Source organism: Hypanus sabinus, chromosome 22 (assembly GCF_030144855.1).
Source record: "Hypanus sabinus isolate sHypSab1 chromosome 22, sHypSab1.hap1, whole genome shotgun sequence".
Taxonomy (NCBI): domain Eukaryota; kingdom Metazoa; phylum Chordata; class Chondrichthyes; order Myliobatiformes; family Dasyatidae; genus Hypanus; species Hypanus sabinus.
The window spans coordinates 1,772,854-1,799,065 of record NC_082727.1 but is presented as its reverse complement, the minus strand read 5'-3'; positions in this window follow the sequence as shown (position 1 = coordinate 1,799,065).

The following is a 26,212-nucleotide window of genomic DNA, read 5'->3' as shown; positions in this document are numbered from 1 at the left end:
AGGTTTGCCGCAAAGTCCTGAATGTGCGGCACAGGGTAGCGGTCCGGTGTGGTAGCCTCGTTCAGCCTGCGGTAGTCGCCGCACGGTCTCCAGCCCCCCGTCGCTTTGGGCACCATGTGCAGGGGGGAAGCCCAGGGGCTGTCGGACCGCCGGATGATCCCCAATTCCTCCATTCTCTGGAACTCCTCCTTCGCCAGTCGGAGCTTGTCCGGGGGAAGCCGCCGAGCACGGGCATGGAGGGGTGGTCCCTGTGTCGGGATGTGGTGCTGCACGCCGTGCCTGGGCATGGCTGCTGTGAACTGCGGTGCCAGAACCGATGGGAACTCCGCCAGGACCCTGGTGAAGTCGTTGTCGGACAGCGTGATGGAGCCGAGGTGAGGGGCTGGCAACTGGGCCGCGCCCAGGGAGAACGTCTGAAAGGTCTCGGCGTGTACCAGTCTCTTCCTGGGCAGGTCAACCAGCAGGCTATGAGCTCGCAAAAAATCCGCACCCAGAAGCGGTTGGGCTACGGCGGCCAGTGTGAAGTCCCACGTGAACTGGCTGGGGCCGAACAGTAGCTGCACCTGACGGGTGCCATAGGTCCTTACTGTGCTGCCATTCGCGGCCCTCAGGGGGGGACCCGGTGCCCTGCTGCGGGTGTCGTAACTCGTCGGAGGTAAAACGCTGATCTCAGTCCCAGTATCGACCAAAAACCGGCGTCCCGACCTTCTATCCCACACATACAGGAGGCTATCCCGATGGCCAGCCGCCGTAGCCATCAGCGGCGGCTGGCCCTGGCGTTTCCCGGGAACTTGCAGGGCGGGCGGCAACGGCGGGCTTCTGCGCCCCACCGCTGGTGGTAGAAGCACCAGTGGTCATTGGGCCGGGGGTTAGTGGGCTCTGCGGCCGGGCCTGGACTGGTTTGCTGCCGGGAGCGTGGCTGGGAGATCTGTGCGATGGACGCCCCGCTCACCTTTTTGGCGTTCCACAGCAAGTCCGCCCGGGCTGCCACCTTCCGGGGGTCACTGAAATCCGCGTCGGACAGCAGCAGGCGTATGTCCTCGGGCAGCTGCTCCAGGAATGCCTGCTCAAACATGAGGCCTGTGTGTCCCTCGGCCAGAGACAACATCTCATTCATTAAAGCCGATGGAGGTCTGTCGCCCAAGCCATCCAGGTGCAGTAAACGGGCAGCCCGCTCGCGCCGTGAGAGTCCGAAAGTCCTGAGGAGCAGGGCTTTGAATTCCGTGTACTTGCCATCTGCCGGGGGCGACTGTACGAACTCCGCGACCTGGGCAGCTGTGTCCTGGTCGAGGGAGCCCACCACGTAGTAGTAGCGGGTGCCTTCTGAGGTGATCCGGCGAACGTGGAATTGGGCTTCGGCTTGCTGGAACCATAGGTCCGGGCGCTGTGTCCAGAAACCCGGCAGTTTCAACGAAACCGCATGAACCGCATCGGTCATTTCTGGTCCAAAAATCGTTTGGACCGTCGGGGTCACCAATTGTAGCGGTGTGCTACAAGCAGCGCTAAAATTACGACACGGATTCGGTAACTGCAGTCGAAGGAAAAACTTTATTCGAAAACTTCAGCCTCACTTTTAAGCCTCTGTCAACCGGCCCCCCATGGCGAAGAGGCTCCAAAGCTCTGTGCTCGCAAACCCCCGTAGGCTATCTAATTGTGAGTCGGTTCGGATACGCTAGGAAATGAGGCGCTACAATACTTCAGAAGCAGAATCAGGTTTATTATCACCAGCATGTGTCGTGAAATTTGTTAACTTAAAAGATTTTTACTAATGCTTCAACAATCTCTTCAGGGATCTTTTTCAGAACTCTTTGCTGTACGCCTTTTGGTCCGGGTGATTTATCTACCTTCAGACCTTTCAGTTCCTCAAACACCTTTTCCTTGTGATGGCAACTTCACACAGTTCTGCACACTGATGTTCTTGAACCTCTGGCATACTGTTAGTGTCTTTCACATTGCAGAATAATGTAAAATACATATTCAGTTCATCTGCCATTTACCTGTCTCCTATTGCTACCTGTCCAGCATCTTTTCCAGTGGTCTGATATCCACACTCACTTCTCAGTTATGCTTTATGTATCTGAAAGAAACTTCTGGTATCCTCTTTAATATTATTGGGTTGCTTACTTTCATTTTTCATCTTTTCCTTTTAATAACTTTTTTAGTTGCCTTCTGTTGTTTTTTTTAAATATTTCCAATCTTTGAACTTCCCACCAATTTTTGCTCTTTTCCTTTTGTTCATTGCACAACACTCAATTCACAATAGCTGAGCCCCTGGTGAGCTCAATCATGAGCTGCTCTAAAAAGTAATCACATAGGCATTTAATAAATCTGCCCTGTGTTCCACTTAAGGCATTTATTTAACTTTATCAAATTTCCACTTTAAATAGTTTGTTTGTAACTATTTTCTAGATAAAGTCAAAGGTTGATAACTACGTTTCAGTTTAACAAAAGGTAAAATTTATTGTCCGTGGTATATCGTGGCATGTGATGATGTCACTTCCGGTTTCACCCGGCATTGTGGGTAATTTCCGGTTCATAGAAAACAAGGGAAGTGAGGCTCACGTCACGTATGCAGCATGATTGTGAAAAAACGCCGCAGGCTAAGCAGCATCTATAGGAAGAAGTAAAGTCAACATTTCAACATTTCAACCCTTTGTCAGGACTATGAACTATGAGGTATGAAAGTGGGAGGGAGAGGGGGAAATCTGAAATGATAGGAGAAGACATGCGGGAGAGAGATAAAACTAAGAGCTGGAAATTTGATTGGTGAAAGGTATATACAGCTGGAGAAGGGTAAGGGTCATGGGACTGGAGGCCTACGAAGAAAGGGGGAGTGAACACCAGGGGGAGATGGAGAGCAGGCAAGGAGTGATTGTGAAAGTGGCAGAGAGAGGGGAAAAAAGAAAAAAAAAGGGGTGAGTAATAAATAAGGGATGGGGTAAGAAGGGGAGGAGGGGCATTAATGGAAATTAGAGAAATCAATGTTTATGCCATCAGGTTGTAGGCTACCCAGATGGAATATCAGGTTTGTTCCTCCAACCTGAGTGTGGATTCATCTTGACAGCAGAGGAGGCCATGGATAGACATATCGGAATGGGAATGGGACGTGGAATTAAAACGTGTGCCCACTGGGAGGTCCTGCATTCTGTCGCGGATAGAGCGTAGGTGTTCAGCAAAACGTTCTCCAAGTCTGCATCAGGTCTCACCAATACATAGAAGGCCGCACCAGGAGCATCGGACGCAGTATATCACACCAGCTGACTCACAGGTGAAGTATCACCTCATCTGGAAGGATTGTCTGGGGCCTTGAATGGTGGTGAGGGAGGAAGTTTAAGGGCAGGTGTAATACTTGTTCTGCTTACAAGGATAAGTGCCAGGACGGAGATCAGTGGGAAGGGATGGGGAGGACAAATAGACAAGGGAGTCGCGTAGGGAGCGATCCCTGCTGGAAGCAGAAAGGGGGGAAGGGGAAGATGTGCTTGGTGGTGGGATCCCGTTGGAGGTGGTGGAAGTTACGGAGAATTATATGTTGGACCCAGAGGCTGGTGGGGTGGTAGGTGAGGACAAGGGGAACCCTATCCTGAGTGGGGAGGCGGGGAGAATGGGTTGAGAACAGGTGTGCGTGAAATGGGAGAGATGCATTTGAGAGAAGAGTTGATGGTGGAGAAAGGAAAGTTCCTTTCTTTAAAAAAGGAAGACATTTCCTTCATTGGAATGAAAAGCCTCATCCTGAGAGCAGATGCGGCAGAGATGAAGGAATTGCAAGAAGGGGATGACATTTTTGCAAGAGACAGGATGGGAAGAGGAATAGTCCAGGTAGCTGTGAGAGTCAGTGGGCTGATAGTAGATATAAGTAGAAAAGCTGTCTCCAGAGATGGAGACAGAAAGATCAAGAAAGGGGAGGGAGGTGTCAGAAATGGACCAGGTAAATCTGAGGGCAGGGTGAAAGTTGGGGGCAAAGTTAATGAAGTCGAAGAGCTCAGCATGCGTGCAGGAGGCAGCGCCAATGCAATCAGACCTAACCAGTTCCCCTCTACCACCACTCTCCTCTGTCTAGCAGAATTAGTTCTTACTCTCAATAATTTTTCTTTTGGCTCCTCCCACTTCCTCCAAACCAAAGGTGTAGCCATGGGCACCTGTATGCGTCCCAGCTATGCCTGCCTTTTTGTTGGCTTTGTGGAACAGTTCATGTTCCAAGCCTATATGGGTATCGGTCCCCCGCTTTTCCTTTGCTACATTGACAACTGCATTGCCGCTGCCTCCTGCATGCATGCTGAGCTTGTTGACTTCATTAACTTTGCCTCCAACTTTCACCCTGCCCTCAAATTTACCTGGTCCATTTCTGACACCTCACTCCCCTTTCTAGATCTTTCTGTCTCCATCTCTGGAGATAGCTTATCTACTGATGTCTACTATAAGCCTACGGACTCTCACAGCTACCTGAACTATTCCTCTTCCAACACTGTCTCTTGCAAAAATGCCATCCCCTTCTCACAATTCCTCCATCTCTGCCGCATCTGCTCTCAGGATGAGGTTTTTCATTGCAGGACAAAGAAGATGTCTTCCTTTTTTAAAGAAAGGGGCTTCCCTTCCTCTGCCATCAACTCTGCTCTCAAACACACCTCTCCCATTTCACTCACATCTGCTCTCACCCCATCCTCCCGCCACCCCTTTTGGGATTGGGTTCCCCTTGTCCTCACCTACCACCATACCAGCTTCCAGGTCTAACATATAACTCTAGAACATAGAACATGGAATAGTACAGCACAGTACAGGCCCTTTGGCCTCCAATGTTGTACCGACTCTTAAACCATGCCTTCTCCTATATCCCCCCACCTTAAATTCCTCCATACACCTGTCTAGTAGTCTCTTAAATTTCACTGTGTATCTGCCTCCACCACAGACTCAGGCAGTGCACTCCATGCACCAACCACTCTCTGAGTAAAAAACCTTCCTCTAATATTCGCCTTAAACTTCCCACCCCTTACCTTAAAGCCACGTCCTCTTGTACTGAGCAGTGGTGCCCTGGGGAAGAGGCACTGGCTGTCCACACTATCTATTCCTCTTAATAACTTGTATACCTCTATCATGTCTCCTCTTATCTTCCTTCTCTCCAAAGAGTAAAGCCCTGAATTCTCTGTAACTTCCACCACCTTCAAAGGGATCCCATTGCCAAGCACATTTTTCCCTCCCCCGCCTTTCTGCTTTCCACAGGGACCACTCCATACGCAATTCCCTTGTCCATTCATTCCTCCCCCCACCCCCATCTCTTCCCACAGATCTCCCTCCTGGTACTTATCCTTGTAAGCGGAACAAGTGCTACACCTGCCCTTACACTTCCTCCCTCACCACCATTCAAGGCCCCAGACAGTCCTCCCAGGTGAGGCGACACTGCACCTGTCAGTCCGCTGGTGTGGTATACTGCGTCCGGTGCTCCCAGTGTAGGCCTCTATATAGTCCAGGATGGATTCCTGTCACAGTATGTTGACAGGCCAACCAGGGGAATGCCATACTAGATCTAGTATTAGGTAACGAACTGGATCAGGTCACAGATCTGTCAGTAGGTGAGCATCTAAGGAACAGTGATCACCGCTCCCTGACCTTCAGCATTTTCATGGAAAAGGATAGAATCAGACAGGACAGGAAAATTTTTAATTGGGGAAGGGTATAAGGCTATAAGGCTAGAACTTGCAGGTGTGAATTGGGATGATGTTTTTGCAGGGAAATGTACAATGGAGATGTGGTCGATGTTTAAGGATCTTTTGCAGGATGTTTGTCCCAGTGAGGTAGATAAAGAATGGTAGGGTGAAGGAACCATGAGTGACAAGTGAAGTGGAAAATCTAGTCAGGTGGAAGAAGGCAGTATACATGAGGTTTAGGAAGCAAGGATCAGATGGGTCTATTGAGGAATATAGGGTAGCAAGAAAGGAGTTTAAGAAGGGGCTGAGAAGAGCAAGAAGGGGGCATGAGAAGGCCTTGGCGAAAATGCCTTGGTAAAGGAAAACCCCAAGGCGTTCTTCAATTATATGAAGAACAAAAGCATGACAGGAATGAAGTTAGGACCGATTAAAGATAAAAGTGTGAAGATGTGCCTGGAGGCTGTGAAAGTGAGCGAGGTCCTCAATAAATACTTCTCTTCGGTATTCACCAATGAGAGGGAACTTGATGATGGTGAGGACAATATGAGTGAGGTTGATGTTCTGGAGCATGTTGATATTAAGGGAGAGGAGGTGTCGGAGTTGTTAAAATACATTAGGATGGATAAGTCCCCGGGGCCTAACGGAATATTCCCCAGGCTGCTCCACGAGGCAAGGGAAGAGATTGCTGAGCCTCTGGCTAGGATCTTGATGTCCTCGTTGTCCACGGGAATGGTACAGGAGGATTGGATGGAGGTGACTGTTGTCCCCTTGTTCATAAAAGGTAGTAGGGATAGTCCAGGTAATTATAGACCAGTGAGCCTTACGTCTGTGGTGGGAAAGCTGTTGGAAAAGATTCTTAGAGATAGGATCTATGGGCATTTAGAGAATCATGGTCTGATCAGGAACAATCAGCATGGCTTTGTGAAGGACAGATCATGTCTAACAAGTCTGATAGAGTTCTAGTTCTTTGAGAAGGTGACCAAGCATATAGATGAGGGTAGTGCAGTGGATGTGATCTACAAGGATTTTAGTAAAGCATTTGACAAGGTTCTACACAGTAGGCTTATTCAGAAAGTCAGAAGGCATGAAATCCAGGGATGTTTGGCCGGGTTGATTCAGAATTGGTTTGCCTGCAGGCAGAGGGTTGTGGTGGAGGGTGTACATTCAGATTGGAGAGTTGTGACTAGTGTTGTCCCACAAGGATCTGTTCTGGGACCTCTACTTTTTGTGATTTTTATTAATGACCTGGATGTGTGGGTAGAAGGGTGGGTTGGCAAGTTTGCGGACGACACAAAGGTTGGTGGTGTTGTAAGTAGTGTAGAGGATTGTTGAAAATTGCAGAGAGACATTGATAGGATGCAGAAGTGGGCTGAGAAGAGGCAGATGGAGTTCAACCCGGAGAAGTGTGAGATGGTACCCTTTGGAAGGACAAACTCCCAGGCAGAGTACAAAGTAAATGGCAGGATACTTGGTAGTGTGGAGGAGCAGAGGGATCTGGGGGTACATGTCCACAGATCCCTGAAAGTTGCCTCACAGTAGATAGGGTAGTTAAGAAAGCTTATAGGGTGTTAGCTTTCATAAGTCGAGGGATAAAGTTTAAGAGACGCAATGTATTGATGCAGCTCTATAAAACTCTTGTTAGGCCACACTTGGAGTACTGTGTCCAGTTCTGGTCACCTCACTATAGGAAGGATGTGGAAGCATTGGAAAGGGTACAGAGGAGACTTACCAGGATGCTGCCTGGTTTAGAGAGTATGGATTATGATCAGAGATTAAGGGAGCTAGGGCTTTACTCTTTGGAGAGAAGGAGGATAAGAGGAGACATGATAGAGGTGTACAAGATATTAAGAGGAATAGACAGAGTGCACAGCCAGTGCCTCTTCCCCAGGGCACCACTGCTCAGTGCAAGAGGACATGGCTTTGAGGTAAGGGGAGGGAAGCTCAAGGGGGATATTAGAGGAAGGTTTTTCACTTAGAGTGTGGTTGGTGCATGGAATGCACTGCCTGAGTCAGTGGTGGAGGCAGATACACTAGTGAAGTTTAAGAGACTACTAGACAGGTATATGGAGGAAGTTAAGGTGGGGGGTTATATGGGAGGCAGGGTTTGAGGGTCAGCACAACCCTGTACAGGCCGAAGGCCTGTAATGTGCTGTACTATTCTATTTTCTATGTTCTACATTGATGAGCCCCGACACAGACTGGGAGACCATTTCGCTGAACCCCTACGCTCGGTCCTCCAGAGAAAGCAATATCTCCCAGTGGCCACACATTTTAATTCCACGTCCCATTCCCATTCTGATATGTCTATCCTTGGCCTCCTCTACTGTCAAGATGAAGCCACACTCAGGTTGGAGGAACAACACCTGATATTCCGTCTGAGTAGCCTCCAACCTGATGGTATGAACATTGATTTCTCTAACTTCTGTTAATGCCCATCCTCGCCTTCTTACCCCATCCCTTATTTATTTATTTATTTATTTGTTATCTCCCCCCCCTCCTTTTTTTCTCTCTGCCCCTCTCATAATCACTTCTTGTCTGTTTTCCATCTCCCTCTGGTGCTCCATTGCCCCTTTCTTTCTCTCTAAGCCTCCCATCCTATGATCCTTTCCCTTCTCTAGCTGTGTATCACTTTTCCCAGTCAATTTTCCAGCTCTTAGCTTTATCCCTCCCCCTCCTGTCTTTTCCTAACATTTCAGATTTCCCCCTCCCCTTCCCACTTTCAGATCTCTTACTATCTTTTCTTTCAGTTAGTCCTAATGAAAGATCTCAGCCCAAAACTTCAACAGTACTTCTCCCTATAGATGCTGCCTGGCCTGCTGCGTTCCACCAGCATTTTGTGTGTGTTGCTTGAATTTCCAGCATCTGCAGATTTCCTAGTGTTTATGATTGTGAAAGACTCCATTGCTATCCACAAAGAAACATCTTAAGGTAATGCCGTAAGTTCATATGACGGTAGGCATGTTGAAGTAAATATATTTAAGCTGATTCTGTTAAAAGAAACAATGGCTGCTGAGGTTTATTTACTTGTGCCATTGAAAGCATTGCTAGAAAAATTGTGTTTGAGTCAACCTAAGACTGTTGATGGTCAATACTTCTGTACTTTTAATGAGACTCTTTTGTAATACAGTTTGATACAGTTGTATTTTTACGTATTTATGATGCAAATGTGTCAAGAATGGAACAGACACTATATGTTTTGTATTATTTTATCAACAGTTTTCACCATACGATGTTAATGTGGAAGAGTGAACAGTAAACGGTCAACCTTACTGTGACTCTGTCTTCATCGGCTCCAGTTTAACTTGGTGTTTAGTCAGAGTTTCAATACACCGCACGGAAACACTACATGGTCCTTTACAATACATTAATAACTTTCCCTCAACTAATGTCAGACTCACTGGCCTATAGTTTCCTGTTTTATGTTTAGAGCTTTTCTCAAACTGTGGAACATCAGCTATCATCCATTCATCTGGGACTTATCCTGTTGCCAAGGATGATTTAAATACCTCTGCTAGAGCCCCAGCAATTTCTGCACTCGCCTCCCATAGTGTCTAAAGGAACACCTCATCAGGGACCTGATTGCTGTGACTCTCCTCTGCTCAGTCAGTCCCCTCAACAGTATCCAAAGTGATATACCTGTTTTTGCAGGCGATGGCCACAGGGGTACTCTGCAGTGGCTCCATAACCGCTTCTTCTTCTTGACTGCCACCCAGTTTCCTGCATCCTGCATCTTGGATGTAACTAACTCTCTTTATGTCCCACCTATCACCCCTTCAGCTTCTGAAATGATTCGGAGTTTATCCTGACCTAGCTCCAACTGCTTAACGTGGAGTGTAGAAACTGCATGAAGATGCACTTTTTGCAGGTGTAGCTTTTAGGGACACTGGAGGTCTCCTTGCCTTCCCATATCCTGCAAGAGGAGCATTCTATTATCCTGCCTGGCATCTCTACTTTTCTAACTGAGCAAATGTAAAGAACAGAGAAAATAACTCAAGCTACAATTTTTTTTTTTGCCTTCTGTGATTGGAAGCTTCATCTTGCTGAAGCCTTGAAGGTCTCTGGCCTCAAAATCTCTACTCTAACTCAGTCCACTTCAACAATGGCCGCTCTGCCTTAGTTTAATTTGCTCTTGCTAATCAATCCCGAAAGCTCATCAGCTGCTGCTCAAAGCTCCAAAACTGCTGTGTCTTTTCTACTCGATCAGCAAATCTAAATGAGGTCACCCCTCATTCTTCTGAATTCCTGTGAATTCCTGGAATAGCATGGTAGGCATTCTTGATGTTGCTGTAACAGTGTGTGTTATTTCCTCTGGTATTGGTGAAGACCCTTGAGCTGAAATCTCTGGTGATCTGTTGATGGTAATTATATAGTGACATTTTCAATCTGGCTAGGTTAAAATCCCCAAGAATGATGGTAAAGGTGTCAGGCTATGCTGTTTGGTGCATGTTGATCCCTTTGCTCAGATCATCTAGATCCTGTTTGGCCTGAGTGGGATGTACACCACTAACAAAATAATCACAGAAATCTCCCACAGCGGGTAAAATGGATGGCACGTAATTTGTGAGATACTTCAGGTCTGGTGTGCAGAATTGAGAAATCACTGATACATTTGTGCACCAAGAGGAGTTGATCATGAGGCACACACCTCCACCTCTGCTTTTTAGAGACACAATACTCCTGTAATGACAGTGTGTAGTGAACCTGTCAATCTGAATTGCTGTGTCTGGTACAGAAACGGTTTATCAGGACTGCATGATACAAAGGATGTAAGTGGACCTAATATCCCTCTGATATAGCACCTTAACTTTGAGATTTATGTTAACTTTGTATTTATTAGAGACTGTACACTTGCCAACAAGATAGTCGGTATAGGGAGTTGAAACTATTTTCTTTAACATACCTGTATACCTGATCAGCAGCCACATTTCCTTCATAGAGTCTGACGAGAAGTACGGCCACATTCAGCATTTCTTCTGTCAGTTTTGAGCAGCAATACATTGCTCAATCATGTTAAAACATCTTAATTCATTATGCAGACCTACAAAGCTGTTGTGATTCTCAGCTATATTAGCCTGAAACAAGATTATTTAGTGGTATCCATCTATCAGTGCTGCAATGAGATTGCAGTCTTAGACATCCCACCCTGCAAAAACTCATTTCAGGGAGGTAGCACCATTAACTTGCGGGAGACTCCCAGGAGGTTAGATGTCTGAACTAGAGTAGCTCCTTAGCAGCTAGCTAGCTAGTTTAAATAACGTTAGCTATGCTAATAAATGAATGACTCCTGTTAAACTCACCTCAACATGTCTTTTACATTTTAACCCTCCATGGGAATAGAAAAGTCGCTGTTGCAAACAAGGCAGCGAGCAACACTGTCATTATTTTTGACCCCTATTAGGCAGGGGTACACTTTAGTGTAGTCTGGGGTGAAGTACGATTTTTTTGGAACACTGTGCCATCTCTCTCTCTCAAAAAATCAATTTCCGGGATATTGTATATTAAGGGAGCCACTATCAATGTGCGGGAGACTCCTGGAACTTCCGGGAGAGGTGGGATGTCTGCAGTCTCCATAAGACATAGGAGCATAATGAGGCCATCTGGCCCATCAAGTCTGCTCTGCCATTCAATCATGGCTGATCCTTTTTTTCTCCTCCTCAACCCTATTTCCCAGCCTTCTCCACATAGCCTTTGATAGCATATCCAATCAAGACCTATCAGTCTCTGCCTTAAATGCACCCAACAACCTTGACTCCACAGCTGCATATGGAAACAAATTCCACAAATTTACTAGCCTTTTGTGAAAGAAGTTTCTCTGCATTTCTGTTTTGAAAAGGCACCCTTCTATCCTGAGGCTGTGCCATCTTATCCTAGACTCTCCCAACATGGGAAACATCCTTTCTACATTTACTCGTCTAGGCCTTTCAACATACAAAACATTTCAATGAGGTCCCCCTTCGTTCTTCTGAATTCCAATTAGTACAGACCCAGAGCCATCAAACATTCCTCATATGATAACCCTTTCATTCCTGGAATGAATTCCTGGACCCTCTCCAATGCCAGCACATCTTTTCTAAGATGAAGGTCCCAAAACTGTTCACAATACTCAAGGTGAGACCTCACCAGTGCCTTTTAAAGCCTCAGCAGCACATCCTTGCTCTTGTATTCTAGACCTCTTGAAATGCACTAGTCCCCGGCAGCCAACTGGAAAAAGATCCTTTTATTTCCACTCACTGCCTCTTACCAATTGGCCAATGCTCTAAACATGTTAATAACTTTCCTGTATTACAATGGGCCCTTAACTTGATAAGCAGCATCACATATCAGAGAGTGATAGCTGTGTGGAATGAGCTTCCTGTAGAAGTAGTAGAGGCCAGTTCAGTTGTGTCACTTAAGGTAAAATTGGACAGGTATATAGACAGGAAAGGAGTGGAGGGTTATGGGCTGAGTGCGGGTAGGTGGGACTAGGTGAGATTAAGAGTTCGGCACGGACTAGGAGGGTCGAAATGGCCTGTTTCCGTGCTGTGATTGTTATATGGTTATATGGCACCTTGTCAAAGGCCTTTTGAATGTCCAGATATACAACATCCACTTTATCTATTCCACTTGTAATCTCCTCAAAGAATTCCAACAGGTTCATCAGGCTCATCAGGCAGTGTTTTCCCTGAAGGAAACCATGCTGACTCTGTACTATATTGTCCTGTGTCACCAAGTATTCCATCACCTCAAATTGACTCTAACATCTTCCCAACCACTGAGGTCAGGCTAACTGGTCTATAATTTGCTCTCTGCTGCCTCCCTCCTTTCTTAAAGAGTGGAGCATTTTCAACGTTCTGTATCTTATGTGGGAGTATTGCTTGATTTGATCATTTTCAATATCTGGGCAACATTATAGAACTCCATACAGATACAAGATCTCTACACACCTCCAGAGATTAAGCTAGGGCTTCGCATTACATTTTTTAGGACAAATGGAGAAATAGTATGTTCAGCTAATCACCACAAACATGTAGAGTGGATACATCAGTAATAAGACAGAGTCACATTGATTATAAGGAAAATTAACAAAAATTACAAAATATTTTTCCCTTCCAGGTGAGGCAACACATCACCGGTGAATCTGTTGTGGGTCGTCTACCGTATCTGGTACTACCAATGCAACCTCATCTCTATTGGCGAGACTCAACATAAACTGGGGGACAGCTTTGCCAAGTTCCTCCAATCCATCTATAAAAGGTGGAATTTCCTCATGGCCTACTATTTTAATTCCAATCTCCATTCCCATTCCCATTCTGACATATGGTTGTATAGCCTCCTCTTCTGTCATGAAGAGCAACACTTCATATTCCATCTTGATAGCTTCCAACCTGTTGGCATGAAAAGTGATTTCTCCACATTTCTGTAATTTCCCCACTGTATTCCCTTTCTCAAATGGCCTACTCTCTCCCATCAGATTCCTTCTTCACCACCTTTATCTTTTCCACCTATCACTTTACTTCATCCTCACTCCATCACCACCTGGTTTCACCTATCATCTTCCAGTTTGTCCTCCTTTCCCTCCACCCACCGTCTTACCCTGGCATTTCCCCCCTTCCTTTCCAGTCTTGATGAAGGGTCTTGGCTCGAAATCTCAACTGTTTATTCACTTTCATAGATGTTGCTTGGCCTGCTGAGGTCTCCCAGCACTATGTGCGTTTTGCACCAGACATTGGCCCTAAAGCTGTTTACATGCAGCAGCAGCCATGGCCTGGTATACTGCTTTGAGAGGCAGGCTGAATCAGGTGAGGGTAGCTGGTGGCCTCATACCCTGGTGAGATAGCGACATGCCTATCCAATCAGGCAAAATTAACTCCAGCCGACCCAGCTGATGAGATTTACAGTGAAATCAAATGGTAAGCAAGCAGCTCTGGAGAGGACTGTGTCTCAGAGATTGTCAGTGATTTAGATAATGGAATTGATGGCTTTGTGGCAAAGTTTTCAGATGATATGAAGATAGGTGGACAGGTAGGTATTACTGAGGAAGCAATGTGATTGCAGCAGGATTTAGACAAATTGGAAGAATGAGCAAAAAAGCGGTAGATGGAATACAGTTTTGGGAAATGTATGATAATGCATTTTGTTAAAAGGAACAATAGTGCAGATGATTATTTAAATGGGGAGAAGGTTCAAACATTAGAGGTGCAAAGGGACTTTGTAGTCCTCATGTAAGACTCCCAGAAGGTTAATTTACAGGTTCAGTCTGTGGTAAATAAAGCAAATGCATGTTGGCATTTATTTCAAGGGGAATAGAATATAAAAGCAAGAAGATAATGTGGGCCTTTATAAGACACTGGTTAGGTTACACTTAGAGTCAACAGTTTTGGAACCCATATCTCAGAAAGGATATGTTGTCATTGTAGAGAGTCCAGAGGAGGTCCATGAGGATAATTCTGGGGATGACGTGGTTAACAAATGAGGAGCATTTAGCAGCTTTGTGTCTGTCCTCACTGGAATTTAGAAGAATGCAGGGGGATCTCATTGAAACCTACCAAATATTGAAAGGACTAAATAGGGTGGATGAGCAGAGGATGGGATTCAGAACTAGAGAGCACATACTCAAATTTGAGGGATGACCCTTAAGAACAGAGGTAAGGAGGAATGTTTTTTAGCCAGAGAGTAGTAAATCTGTGGATTGCTCTGCCACAGATAGTGGTGAAAGCCAAGTCCGTGGGTATATTTAGGATGGAAGTTGATTGTTTCCTGATTGGTCAGGGTATCAGAGAATATGGAGAGAACACAGGTGTATGAGGTTGAGTGGGATCCAGGATCAGCCATGATGGAATGGCAGAGCAGACTCGATGGCCTGAATGGCCTAATTGTGCTTCTGTATCTTATGGTCTAAGTTATGATCATCCACAGCAACTAAGGGAGATCCAAGTTTGTCCTGCTTGTTTGTACCAATGGACCCGAACTTTTGAGATTGAGAGAGTCGTACTGCCCCAGTACAATGGCTTTTCCAATTTAAAACCTCTCTCCTGCACAGGTTTTGGACATAACAAACAATCACCATTCTCCATATACTCTCAGTGGCCACTTTATTATATACATCTTGTGCTTAATGAAGTGACCACTGCATTTCATTCATGGTATTCATCTGCTGTAGCTGATACACTTCAAGGTTCAATACTCGGAGTTTCTCTTCTGGACACCACTGTTGTAATATGAGTTAATACTGCCTTCCTGTCAGCTTCAGCTGTTCACCTCTGAGGCATTTTTGCCCACAGGACTGCTACTTAGTGGATGTTGTTTTGTTTTCCTCACCTTTCTCTATAAACTCTAGGGACTTCTGTGTGTGAAAATCTAAGGAGCTCAGCAGTTTCAGAGATACTTCAACCACCCATCTGTCACCAACAATCATTCCATGGTCAAAATCATTTAGATCATATTTTTTCCACTATTCGGATATTTGGTCTTTCTGAATAAAAATTAACTCTCTTAACCACCTCTGTATGTTTTTGTGCTTAGAGTTGCTGCCACATAATTGACTGATTAAATATTTGCAGTAATGAGCACAAGTACATGTGTACCTAATAAAATGGCCACTCAGTGTATGTATTCCATTGACGTTGATTATTGAACAATGAATCAGTATAGGTCAGTTTATTCTAACTTTTGCTAGGTCACTAGTTAAGTGGTAGATTGAATACAATGGGGACTATCATTAAAATAACGATTTTGGCAGATGTTTTACAGTAACAATATGGTTACTTTGGAGACCAAATATCTTAAGTTCTTGAAAAGCTCAAACAACTGGAAAGATTTCCTGATCTACACTGCTACCTTGCACTGGGATAGATGAGGCAGAACAAATGCCCATTAAAATGTTTATCCAACGCTATTGTAGTGTTCTCGCTCAGGTGTAACGGAACAACGAGCTAAACACCGAGTTAAACCTTTGTCAATAACGACAGGATCACAGTAAGATTAACCATTTACTGTTCGCTCTTCCACATTGATGTATGGTGAAAACTGTTGATAAAACAATACAAGATTTGTACAGCATTTGTTTCCTTCTTGATATTACAATTACTTCATAAATACTTGCAAAAGTAAAACTACAACAACTACATTAGATTAAAGTGCAGCATACCGTCAGAATCTACCTACGCCATTGACTGCTTTAAATACACTTCAACGCAAACTATCCGCAACTCTTTAACTAACAAAAACATAAACATTATCCACCGTCGTTACTTTTAACAGGATCGGCGTTAACATTTTAATTCAACATATCAATTATCTCATAACTCACAGCGTTGCTTTCACAATGTTCCTGGTGCGTAGAGAGAAAACTTTGCTGGTGCTGCTCGCGCTCGCACATGTCTCGACCCCCACCTTCCCATTTCTCCAAACTGGTATTTTCCCACAGGACGCGGTGAAACCGGATGTGACGTCATCGCATGCCACGATCTCTCACAGACAACTTTAAACTATCCTAACTTGAACTAGAATGCTAACAAATGAATTACTAAGCGAAAATATTATAAACTAAATAACTGCCATAAACGCAACACAACTATATTAGATTTGTTGATTAGACCCCAAATATTGTAGCTGCATTATTAACTTCTTCAGACAGATACTGGTTATATGCTATTTGTGCTAGAACGAAAACAAATTATAGAAGTGTGCTCTAAGATGATCAAATATTCATTAAAGCATATTACTATACATATAATACACAAACTTTGTGAAATTGAAGTTGAAAGGTCTTTGTCAACTGAATGCTGGGCAAATGTATGGTGGGGGAGGGAGGGTGTAATGATTTGATGTGCCTCATCCTCCTGCACTCCAGGGAATAACATCCTAATGTTTTATGTCCTTGTCATTCAAGTTCTGCAGTCCCAGTATTGCAGCCTCATTGTTCATCACTGGAGCACACAGAGCAATGTGCTCAATTCAGGTCATCTCATTATCGGAAGAATGTAGTAGCTTGAGTGGGTGCAGAGTAGATTTACCAGGATGCTGCCTGGGTTAGAGAGCATATGAGGAAAGGTTCAATGAGCTATGGTTTTTCTCTTTAGAGCAAAGGAGAATGAGTGGAGACTTAATTGAAGTGTACAATATGATAAGAGGACATCCAATAGAATGTCCAATAGAATGGACATCCAATGCCTTTTTCCCAGGGCACCAATGACCAATACAAAACTTTTAGCTGATATCATTGATGGGCTTTTTACACAGGGTGCTATGTGCCTGAAACATTAGGGATATGTAAGAAACTCTTAGGAACATGGATGAAAGAAAAATAGAGGGCTATGTTGAAGGGTTAGAAAGATCTTGGAGTAGGTTAAAAGGATGGCAAAAATTCATGGGGAAAAGGACTTGTATTGTTTTCAACTGTTCTATGAGAACTAGGATCTACAAACGTAGTTCAAGGTTGAAATTACCTGGGTTTTCATGGGTTGCAAGTTGACAGGTTCTGGTTTTCAGTGGGTGTACACTGTCTTCATCCACCATGTGAGTCCACAAACACAACAACATGAAATGCAGGCAGATGTGACAGCTGGAAACTACACCATTCAGAGTTCAACCCCAACATGATGCTTAAAGAACTGTGCATGATGCTGTAGAGAAAGGTCCAGGAGTACGACCATCAAGCTAGTCTCTTTTGCCCAAGTGTTGTCCATATCTCTCTTTATCCCTCTTATCCAACTATGTTTCAGAAGTATTTAATGTACCTTCCTCTACTACTTCCTCTGGCAGCACTCTTCTTATATGTACCACCCTCAGGGTTCTTTTAAATCTTTCCCCACTCACATTTAACCTAAAACCTCCCGTTTTTGGTTAAAACCTCTGTGAAAAAGACAGTGTATGTTCAACCTGATGATTATATACACCAATATAAGGCCACCCCTCAACCTTCTGCATTACATCAAATAAAGCCCTTGACCAAGTGAATTAACTGTCCTCTCTAAAAGAGGAACATATCTGTTTATGTAACCATATAGCCACGTAACAATTACAGCACGGAAACAGGCCATCTCGGCCCTTCTAGTCCATGCCAAACGCTTACTCTCACCTAGTCCCACCTACCTGCACTCAGCCCATAACCCTCCATTCCTTTCCTGTCCATATACCTATCCAATTTTTACTTTAAATAGCAATATCGAACCTGCCTCTACCACTTCTACTGCAAGCTCATTCCACATAGCTACCACTCTCTGAGTAAAGAAATTTCCCCTCATGTTAACCCTAAACTTTTGCCCCCTAACTCTCAACTCATGTCCTCTTGTTTAAATCTCCCCTACTCTCAATGGAAAAAGCCTATCAACGTCAACTCTATCTATCCCCCTCATAATTTTAAATACCTCTCTCAAGTCCCCCCTTCAATCTTCTATGCTCCAAAGAATAAAGACCTAACTTGTTCAACCTTTCTCTATAAAGTCCATCTCAATTGGTATCACAACACTTTTTTTAACCAACCTTTGAAATCAAGAAATGACTTAGTCTCATTCTAGTTCTGTGGCTGATGAAGCCAATGTGGGAACCACAAAATACTGGCAGGGCAGCGATATGGGTAGTTTATGAGCTAGTGCATGCTTTCCCCTACTTCTGATGGTTTACTGTGTGGTCTTCATGCATGGACTTAGTGTCTTTTACTTTGAGCAGTCATGAGCCAGAGATTCCCATAGTCAGTAGGAAGATTACACTTCCTAAAGAAAACTATAAGACCATAAAACACAGGAGGAGAATTAGGCCATTCAGCCCATCAAGTCTGCTCCGCCATGCTATTATGGCTGATCCTGAATCCCACTCAATCCCATACATCTGCCTTCTCGCTACATCCTTTGATACTCTGACTGATCAGGAAACGATCAATTTCCATCTTAAATGCACCCATGGACTTGGCCTTTACAGTAGTTTGTGGAGTATCCATAAACATTTCCATCTGGCTACTTGGTTGCATGGAAGCTCAGAAGAAAGTGTTGGAAGACCTGTTCCAGGAATGTAATCTGTTACCAACTCATCAGCACCAACAGTATATTCTTAGGAATACAAGGGATTCTGCAGATGCTGGAATAAAGGATATAATTAGGGCCTTGTTAACACAATCACATCCGTGGACTACTTACAAAGTGACAAAGGCATGAAATGATTTAGTAGACAAGCTTCTCACTGGACACACTGGCATGGGCTACATTAGACTTAAAACAGATTAAATCAATAATTAGGGGAAAAATGAGATGTTCAATTGCTGCCTGTCATGAAAGACCAGGATAGAGAGGAGCATATGTTTCTATTACTGTGCATTGCAACATATGTGACTGGGAAAAGTGCAGGTAAGTGTGGCACTCTGCAGCAATGGAGTCTGGCAGCTTCATGCATGGCTCCACTGCCAGCCAGCATTCAGAGATGAAAAAAAATGTGATTGCTGTGCAGGGCATCAGCAGCATTATATCAAAGCTCTGTTGCTCTGTGCCTGGGGTCATGATGGCCAATATCTTTATGTGCTTTTAATCCAGTTTTTGAATACTATGGTGAGCTTCTCTGGATTTTTTTGGTTTGTTTAGAGCTACAGTGTGAAACAGGCCTTTCTGGCCCAACGAGCTGCAGCACCCAGCAACCCAGCTATTTAATACAAGCCTAATCACACCACAATTTACAATAACCAATTAATGTTCTAAGCAATACACTTTTGGATTGTGGGAGGTAACCAGAGCACATGAAGGAAACCCACTCAATCATGGGGAGAACATCCAAACTCCTTACAGACAGCACTGGAGTTGAACTCTGAATTCCAGAATATGCCAAGCTGTAATAGTATCACACTAACTGCTCACTGTGGTGCACTCTTATAACACAAATCTGTAATAGTGTAACGCTAACTGCTACACTGTGGTGAATGCTTACAACACCATCTTACAACATCAATCTGTACTTTGGTCTTGCAAGTATAGTGAAGGTGCTGTATACTTTCCCAAAGGGACCTTAAGGGAGATTTACATGTGTTAGTTGGTTGCTCAGAACAAGTTATTTTGCAGACATTTAAGTACCTGCCTTACAAGGCAAAGACAATTAAGATGAAAAAATGCTGTGAACTCAGCCAGGAACTATGATTCTTAATCATAAGAAAACATGCTCTGAAATTCTCCAAATGCAAAGAAATAACTTGTAAGTTGTTGGGAGAAATGAATGTACAAATGTGAATATGAAAGTCCGTATGTGTGTTTCTACCTGAAATAATTTCAGTTCTTTCATAAAAACTGTCTCCCCATTTTAACTTCTGACCATGAAAACCATAAGACATGGGAAGAAAATTAGATCATTTGGCCCATCAAGTGTGCTCTACCTTTAAATTATGGTTTATCATGCCTCACAGCTCCATTCTCCTGCCTTTTTGTCTATAACTTTCAATTCATGATCCTATCAACATCTGCTTTACATATACATATACCCAATGACTTGGGCTCATTGTCATCTGTGGCAATGAATTCCACTGATTCACCACCTTCTGACTAAAGAAATTCTTCCTCAACTTTGATTTAAATGGATATACTTGTATTCTGCAGCTGTGCTTTCCAGCCCTGGACTCCCCCACTGTTGGAAATATCCTCTTCACATCCACACTATCTAGGCTTTTCAATATTTGATAGGTTCTGTCTGAACCCTCATGAAGTTCCAGGGCCATTTGTTACCATGATAAAATTACTGCATAATTTCAAGTTTCTGTTTTTCCAGACAACAAATCAAGAAAGCAGCAGAAAGAAACTGGAACATGGGAGTGGTCCCAGTGGAAGACTGGCAAGAATTTGCTTGAGAATTTAGATCATTTGGACAGACATATCCACCTCCTTCATGTTATGGGATGAATGTATGTGAGCCCATTTCAGGAATACATACTGTGAAATCAGTATCAGGAACTGAGCAGAGAAGATTACCACCTCATGTTATTATTCTCAATGTTACTTAGTTGTTTGTTTTTTATTATTTAATTTGCAGTTTGTCTTTTGCACACTGATTGTTTGCCTGTCCTTGATTGGGTGTTGTGTGCATTGATTCCATTGTATTTCTTTGTATTGACTGTGAATGCCCATGAGAAAATGAATCTCTGGGTCATATATCTGTACTTTGATTATAAATTTGATTTTTGAACTTCAAAGTTTGATCAGTACCCAGCAACAGAAGCTCCAAAGTCAATATCAAGGATGCAGGACTGAACATCCAGAAGCAGCAAAATTTAGAGACGGGTCCTATTTTGGAAATCTATAATAGACATCTCTGCATTTCTTCCCATGAAAGTTTAATGTGTCAGATAATAAAAAAAAACAGCAGGTTATAAATTAAACAGAATCAGTTTAATATCACTGACATGCTGTATGCCATGAAATTTGTTGCTTCTCAGGAGCATTACAGAGTAATACATAAAAACATTCAAAGTTTAAAATTATGTTTATTATCAAAGTATGTATACTGAATACAACTCTGAGATTCATCCTCCTGCAGGCAGCAACAAAGCACCATTTTCAAGAAAACATCAAACACCCAACTCACGAAGAAAGAACAAATTATGTTAGAAGCAAAAAGTAAGTAAACAACACAGAGAATATTAAACATCAAACCAGGAGTCCAGTAGAATTCAGTTTAGTTCAGTTCAGCTCCACTAACCCACTGCAGGCCTACACCCCAGTATCGATTGCTTTGATCAAACCACTCCAAAAGCAAAAGGAAAACAAAAGAGTAACTAGAATCATTCTGTAGCACATTCTAACCCTAGCGAGCACATTCTAACCCTAATGCGAGCACATGCAAGATGAACCTCAATGTCCCCCAAAATGAGTTCACAGCCTTGCCTCAAAATGGCGCCAGTGACAAACGCAATGACTGACAACATCCTGCAGACTGTTCATGAAACTACTTCTTTCACTACTACTACTTTCAAATATGATGGTTGTTTCAAATAAAAATACAATAAACTACAATAAGAAATATAATATACCGGTATGTAATGAAATTAAATTAAATAAATTGTGCAAAATTAAAGCGAAAATACAGAGGTAATGTTTATGGCTTTGGTCATTGCCTGTTCAGAAATATGATGACAGAGAGGAAGAAGCTGTTTCTAAAACATTCAGTGTGCCTTCAGGTTTCTGTACCACCTCCTTTTTGCTGCATTCTCAATTTGCTGTCTGCAAAACTGATTGTTTGAAATTGTGCAGCAATTTATCATAGGAACAAGTGGTAGTACTAAGAAAAGCGTGTGTACTGAGTGATGGGTGTCCTTAATGTTAGATGTTACTTTTATGAGGCAGAACCTTTTGAAGATGTCCTAGATGCCCATAATGGAGCAGGCTGAGCTTGCCACCTTCTATAACAGATTCTGATGCAACTGGTTGCAATGCTCTCCAGCATGTTGACAGATGGAGCTGTTTAAGATACTGAACCAAAACTTCCATAGGATAAAATTTCATAGGATAACTCTGCATTTCTCAATACTGCATATGAGTCAGTGTTTCCTCAAATTCAAAAGGTTTATATATTTCTCTGGGTCAATTCCATACACCAATTGTTAGAATGTACAGATGCAGAATTTGTCAATCACAAACCAACCAGATTTTGAAAACATGCTACAGCTCTATGATTTAAAAAGGCCTCCCCAGGCAAGACCTAGCTGGGAACCTAACTCAGGTACTGTGGCTTTCCTTTAAGTTATAAACATAAGGGAATCAGCAGATACTAGAAATCTTGAGCAACACATATAAAATGCAAGAGGAACTTGGCAAGTCAGGCAGCATCTTTGGAGGGGAATAAACAATTGATGTTTCATGCTGAGTCTTCAGGACTGGAAAGGAAGAGGACAGAAGCAATAACGAGAAATTGAGGATAAGGGAAGGAGTTCAAGGTAGCAAACTATTTGAAACAAGGTAAAGGGAAAGATAGGTGTATGGGAAGGGGCAATGAAGTAAGAATCTGTAAGGGAATAGGAGGAAGAGGCAAAGGGCTACAGAAGGAATGGTGATCACCATGATGAGGCCAAATCAAGGTTGGACGAGCAACACCTCATATACTGTCTGGGTAGCTTCCAACCTAATGACGTGAACATTGATTTCTCCAAATTCTGGTCATTTCTCCTCCCCACACTCCTCTATTTTTTTCTTCCTCATTCTGCTTACGCTCTCACTCCTTCTCCTCACTGTCCCATCACTTCCCTCTGGTTCACCTCCCCCTTTCCCTACTCCCATGGCCCACTGTGCCCTCTTAACAGATTTCTTCTTCAGCCCCTTCCACCTATCACTTCCCAGCGTTTTACTTCATTCTCCATCCCCAAACTACTACCTTCCCCTTCACTTGTACTCCTCCCCATCCCCTACCTTTTTATTCTGGGATTTACCTCCTTCCTTTTCAGTCTTGTAGAGGGGTCTTAATCAGAAACGTTGACTATTTTATTCCCTTCCAGCATTTTGTATGTGTTCCCTTTAAGGCAGGTAGCTATAGATTATCTTTCAGGTCAACCAATCAACTCAATACACCTGACCTTCATACAGCAGTCAGTGAAACCTGCAAGTCACATATCAATAGTCCTTTTAGCTTCTCAGGATCGGGTACACACAGAACAGTGCTTGGACATCAGGCATGACTAAGTTTCCAAGTGGTGAGGTAAGAATTAAAGCAGTCATTTTTAAACCATGCAGACCTTTTAACACACCTTTGCAGACAAAAGAGAATTCTAAGTAACCTCTCCACCCTCTTAGGTGGAAGTAAAAAGCATTGAGGCAATAAGGGCACGGGACATTATGTCTGCTTTGCCATTTGATCATGGCTGAGATATTTTCCTTCCCTCTGTAACCTTTGATGCCTTTACAATTAGAAACCTCTGCTTTAAATATACCAAATAACGGCCTACATTTGTGGCAATAAATTCCGGAGATTCATTGCCCTCTGGTTAAAGAAATTCCGACTTGGCTCTGCTCTAAAGGGATGTCTTTATATTCTCAGGCAATGTACTCTGTTCTAGATTTTCCCAGTGTTGGAAACATCATCTCAACATATACTCTATTGAGGCTTTTCGATATTTAGTATGTATTTATTTATTTATGTATTTATGTATTTAGTATGTATTCTTCTGAACTACTGTGAGTATGAACCTAAAAGCATCAAAATGCATCGTAATCAAAGTTATGAAGGATGGTAGAGAATTCTCCCCTACATTCTACACAATATTCTCAAGCTGTTTGAATTTTGAATTTGAATTTGAATTTCAGTTTATTGTCATTTAGAAACCACAACTGCAAAGCAGTTAAAAAATGAAACAACGTTCCTCTAGAATGATATCACAAAAAGCACACGACGAAACAGACTACACCAGAAAATCCACATAATGTTTGTCAATCCCCAAATCCAGAGTCCAGAGAGGCTGCTGTATATTAATATCGCGCTACCATCTTAGAGCATTCCCCGGAACGAAGCTCCAATCCTACCAGACAAAACAAGACTACCCAGACACACCAAGTCAGGAGGCCAACTCTACCACCCAACAAACCAAAAACTAAAGCTACAAGACCTGCACAAAACCACATAATTACAGCATATAGTTACAACAGTGCAAACAATACCATAACTGATTTAAAAAAAAACAGACCATGGGCATAGTAAAAATAGTCCAAAGATGTTAAAAGACTATAAGTTCAAAAGAAACTACCACACAGTTTTCACAAGTCCTCAGGGTCCCGATAGACTCATCATCCCACGCAGGCGGCATAAGTGAATACCCCTGCTATGGACTTCCAAGACACTGGACTCAGCCTCACAGAAGCAACACACTGTGAAAGCGCCTCAACCACAGAGGACTCCGAGTCCGTTGAACCTCTGAGCCTCTGACCATCCCCTCTGGCACAGCCTCTCTGAGCACCATCCTCTGCCAAGCGCACTACGACACCCCCACCACCAGCCACCAGCAACGTGACCCCAAGGGCTGGGGCCTGTTCTTCCCAGCAGAGATCCGGACCTCACAATAGCAGTAGCAACAAAGAAGGCCTTCCTGGAGATTTCCAGATGTTCCTCCATGCTCCCACATCCGTTTTTCATCAGATTAGGATTGTGCACAGCACCCCGCATGACAAATAACAGATATCAACTGTGGAGAGGCCACTGCAAACTGCATTGCACCACCATATTGAAGATTATTTAAGTCTAATATCCGTTCATGCCATATTATTGATGGTGGAATGTTACTCAAACCTGGCTGGAAATACCTTGCTGAAAGACCAAGATCTCTTTTATAATTGTTTTATAGATTCCACAATATGCCTTAAAATGCCCAGAAACTACCATTCCATAGTCAAAACAGTGCCTTAGAATTTTACATCTACTAGACAATTCATCTTCTTGCAGTAACTTCCTTATTGTTCATGTCAGTACTGGTTTTATCACAGACTGGTACATCAATATGAATGTGCAGGAACAGAAGAAGCTGAAAAGATTTTGAAATTGGCCTAATATTTCATGCATAGATCCCACCCCACCTTGTGTACTATCTGTAGGTGGCACTGCTTCAAGAAGGCAACATGCATAATCAAAAAATCCCACCAGGTGTGGTACTTTTCAAACATGTGGGACTTGAAACAAACTCAGCACAACCCCAGTCCATGATGCTTAGCAAGACTATGACCACTTTGATCACTTTGCACCAAAACAGACTCTTCTTTTGTTCTAATTCCATTCTTTCTTGTAAAAGTTGTGCATAATTTATGATTTTTGTCTTCTGAATGCTTCTTAAATGTAAGACATTTGATAGGGTTCTCCTTCAGAAAGTAAGGAGCCATGGGATCCAAGGAGACCTTGCTTTGTGAATCTAGAATTGGCAAGCCCACACAAGGCAAAGGGTGGTTGTAGATGGTCCATATTCTTCCTGGTGGATGGTGAACAGTGGTGTTCCATAGGGATTTGTTCTGGGACTGATGCACCATCAATAACTCTCAGAGACGTGAGGCGAGATATAGGCTTTTATTGGCTGAAAGAAAGGACAAACAGCAATTGACCACCACACTACATCCTGGAGACTTTATACCGGGGTCCGTGGGAGGAGCCACGGTCAGTGTGAGGAGCCACAGGAGCAGTCAGCAGGGGGCGTGTCCAGACAGGTATACGTAGTTCACCACAGGGACCCCCCCCCTCTTCGTGATTTTTTTATAAATGATGCTTTGCTGATGACACAAAGGTTGGGGGTGTTGTGGATAGACTGGAGGGTTGTCAGAGGCTACAGCAAGTCACCAACAGGATGCAGAACTGGGCTGAGTAGTGGCAGATGGACTTCAACACAGATAACTGTGAAGTTGTTCATTTTGGTAGGTCCAATTTGAAGACAGAATATAACATAAGTGGTAAGACTCTTGGCAGTATGAAGCATCTGAGAGATTTTGTGGTCCGTGTTGATAGGACACTCAAAGCTGTTGTGCAGGTTGACAGTATTGTTAAAAAGGCATATAGTGTGTTGGCTTTCATCAACCATGGGATTGAGTTCAAGAGCCGTGAGGTAATGTTACAGCTATATAAGATCTTGGTCAGACCCCACTTGGGGTACTCTATTCAGTTCTGGT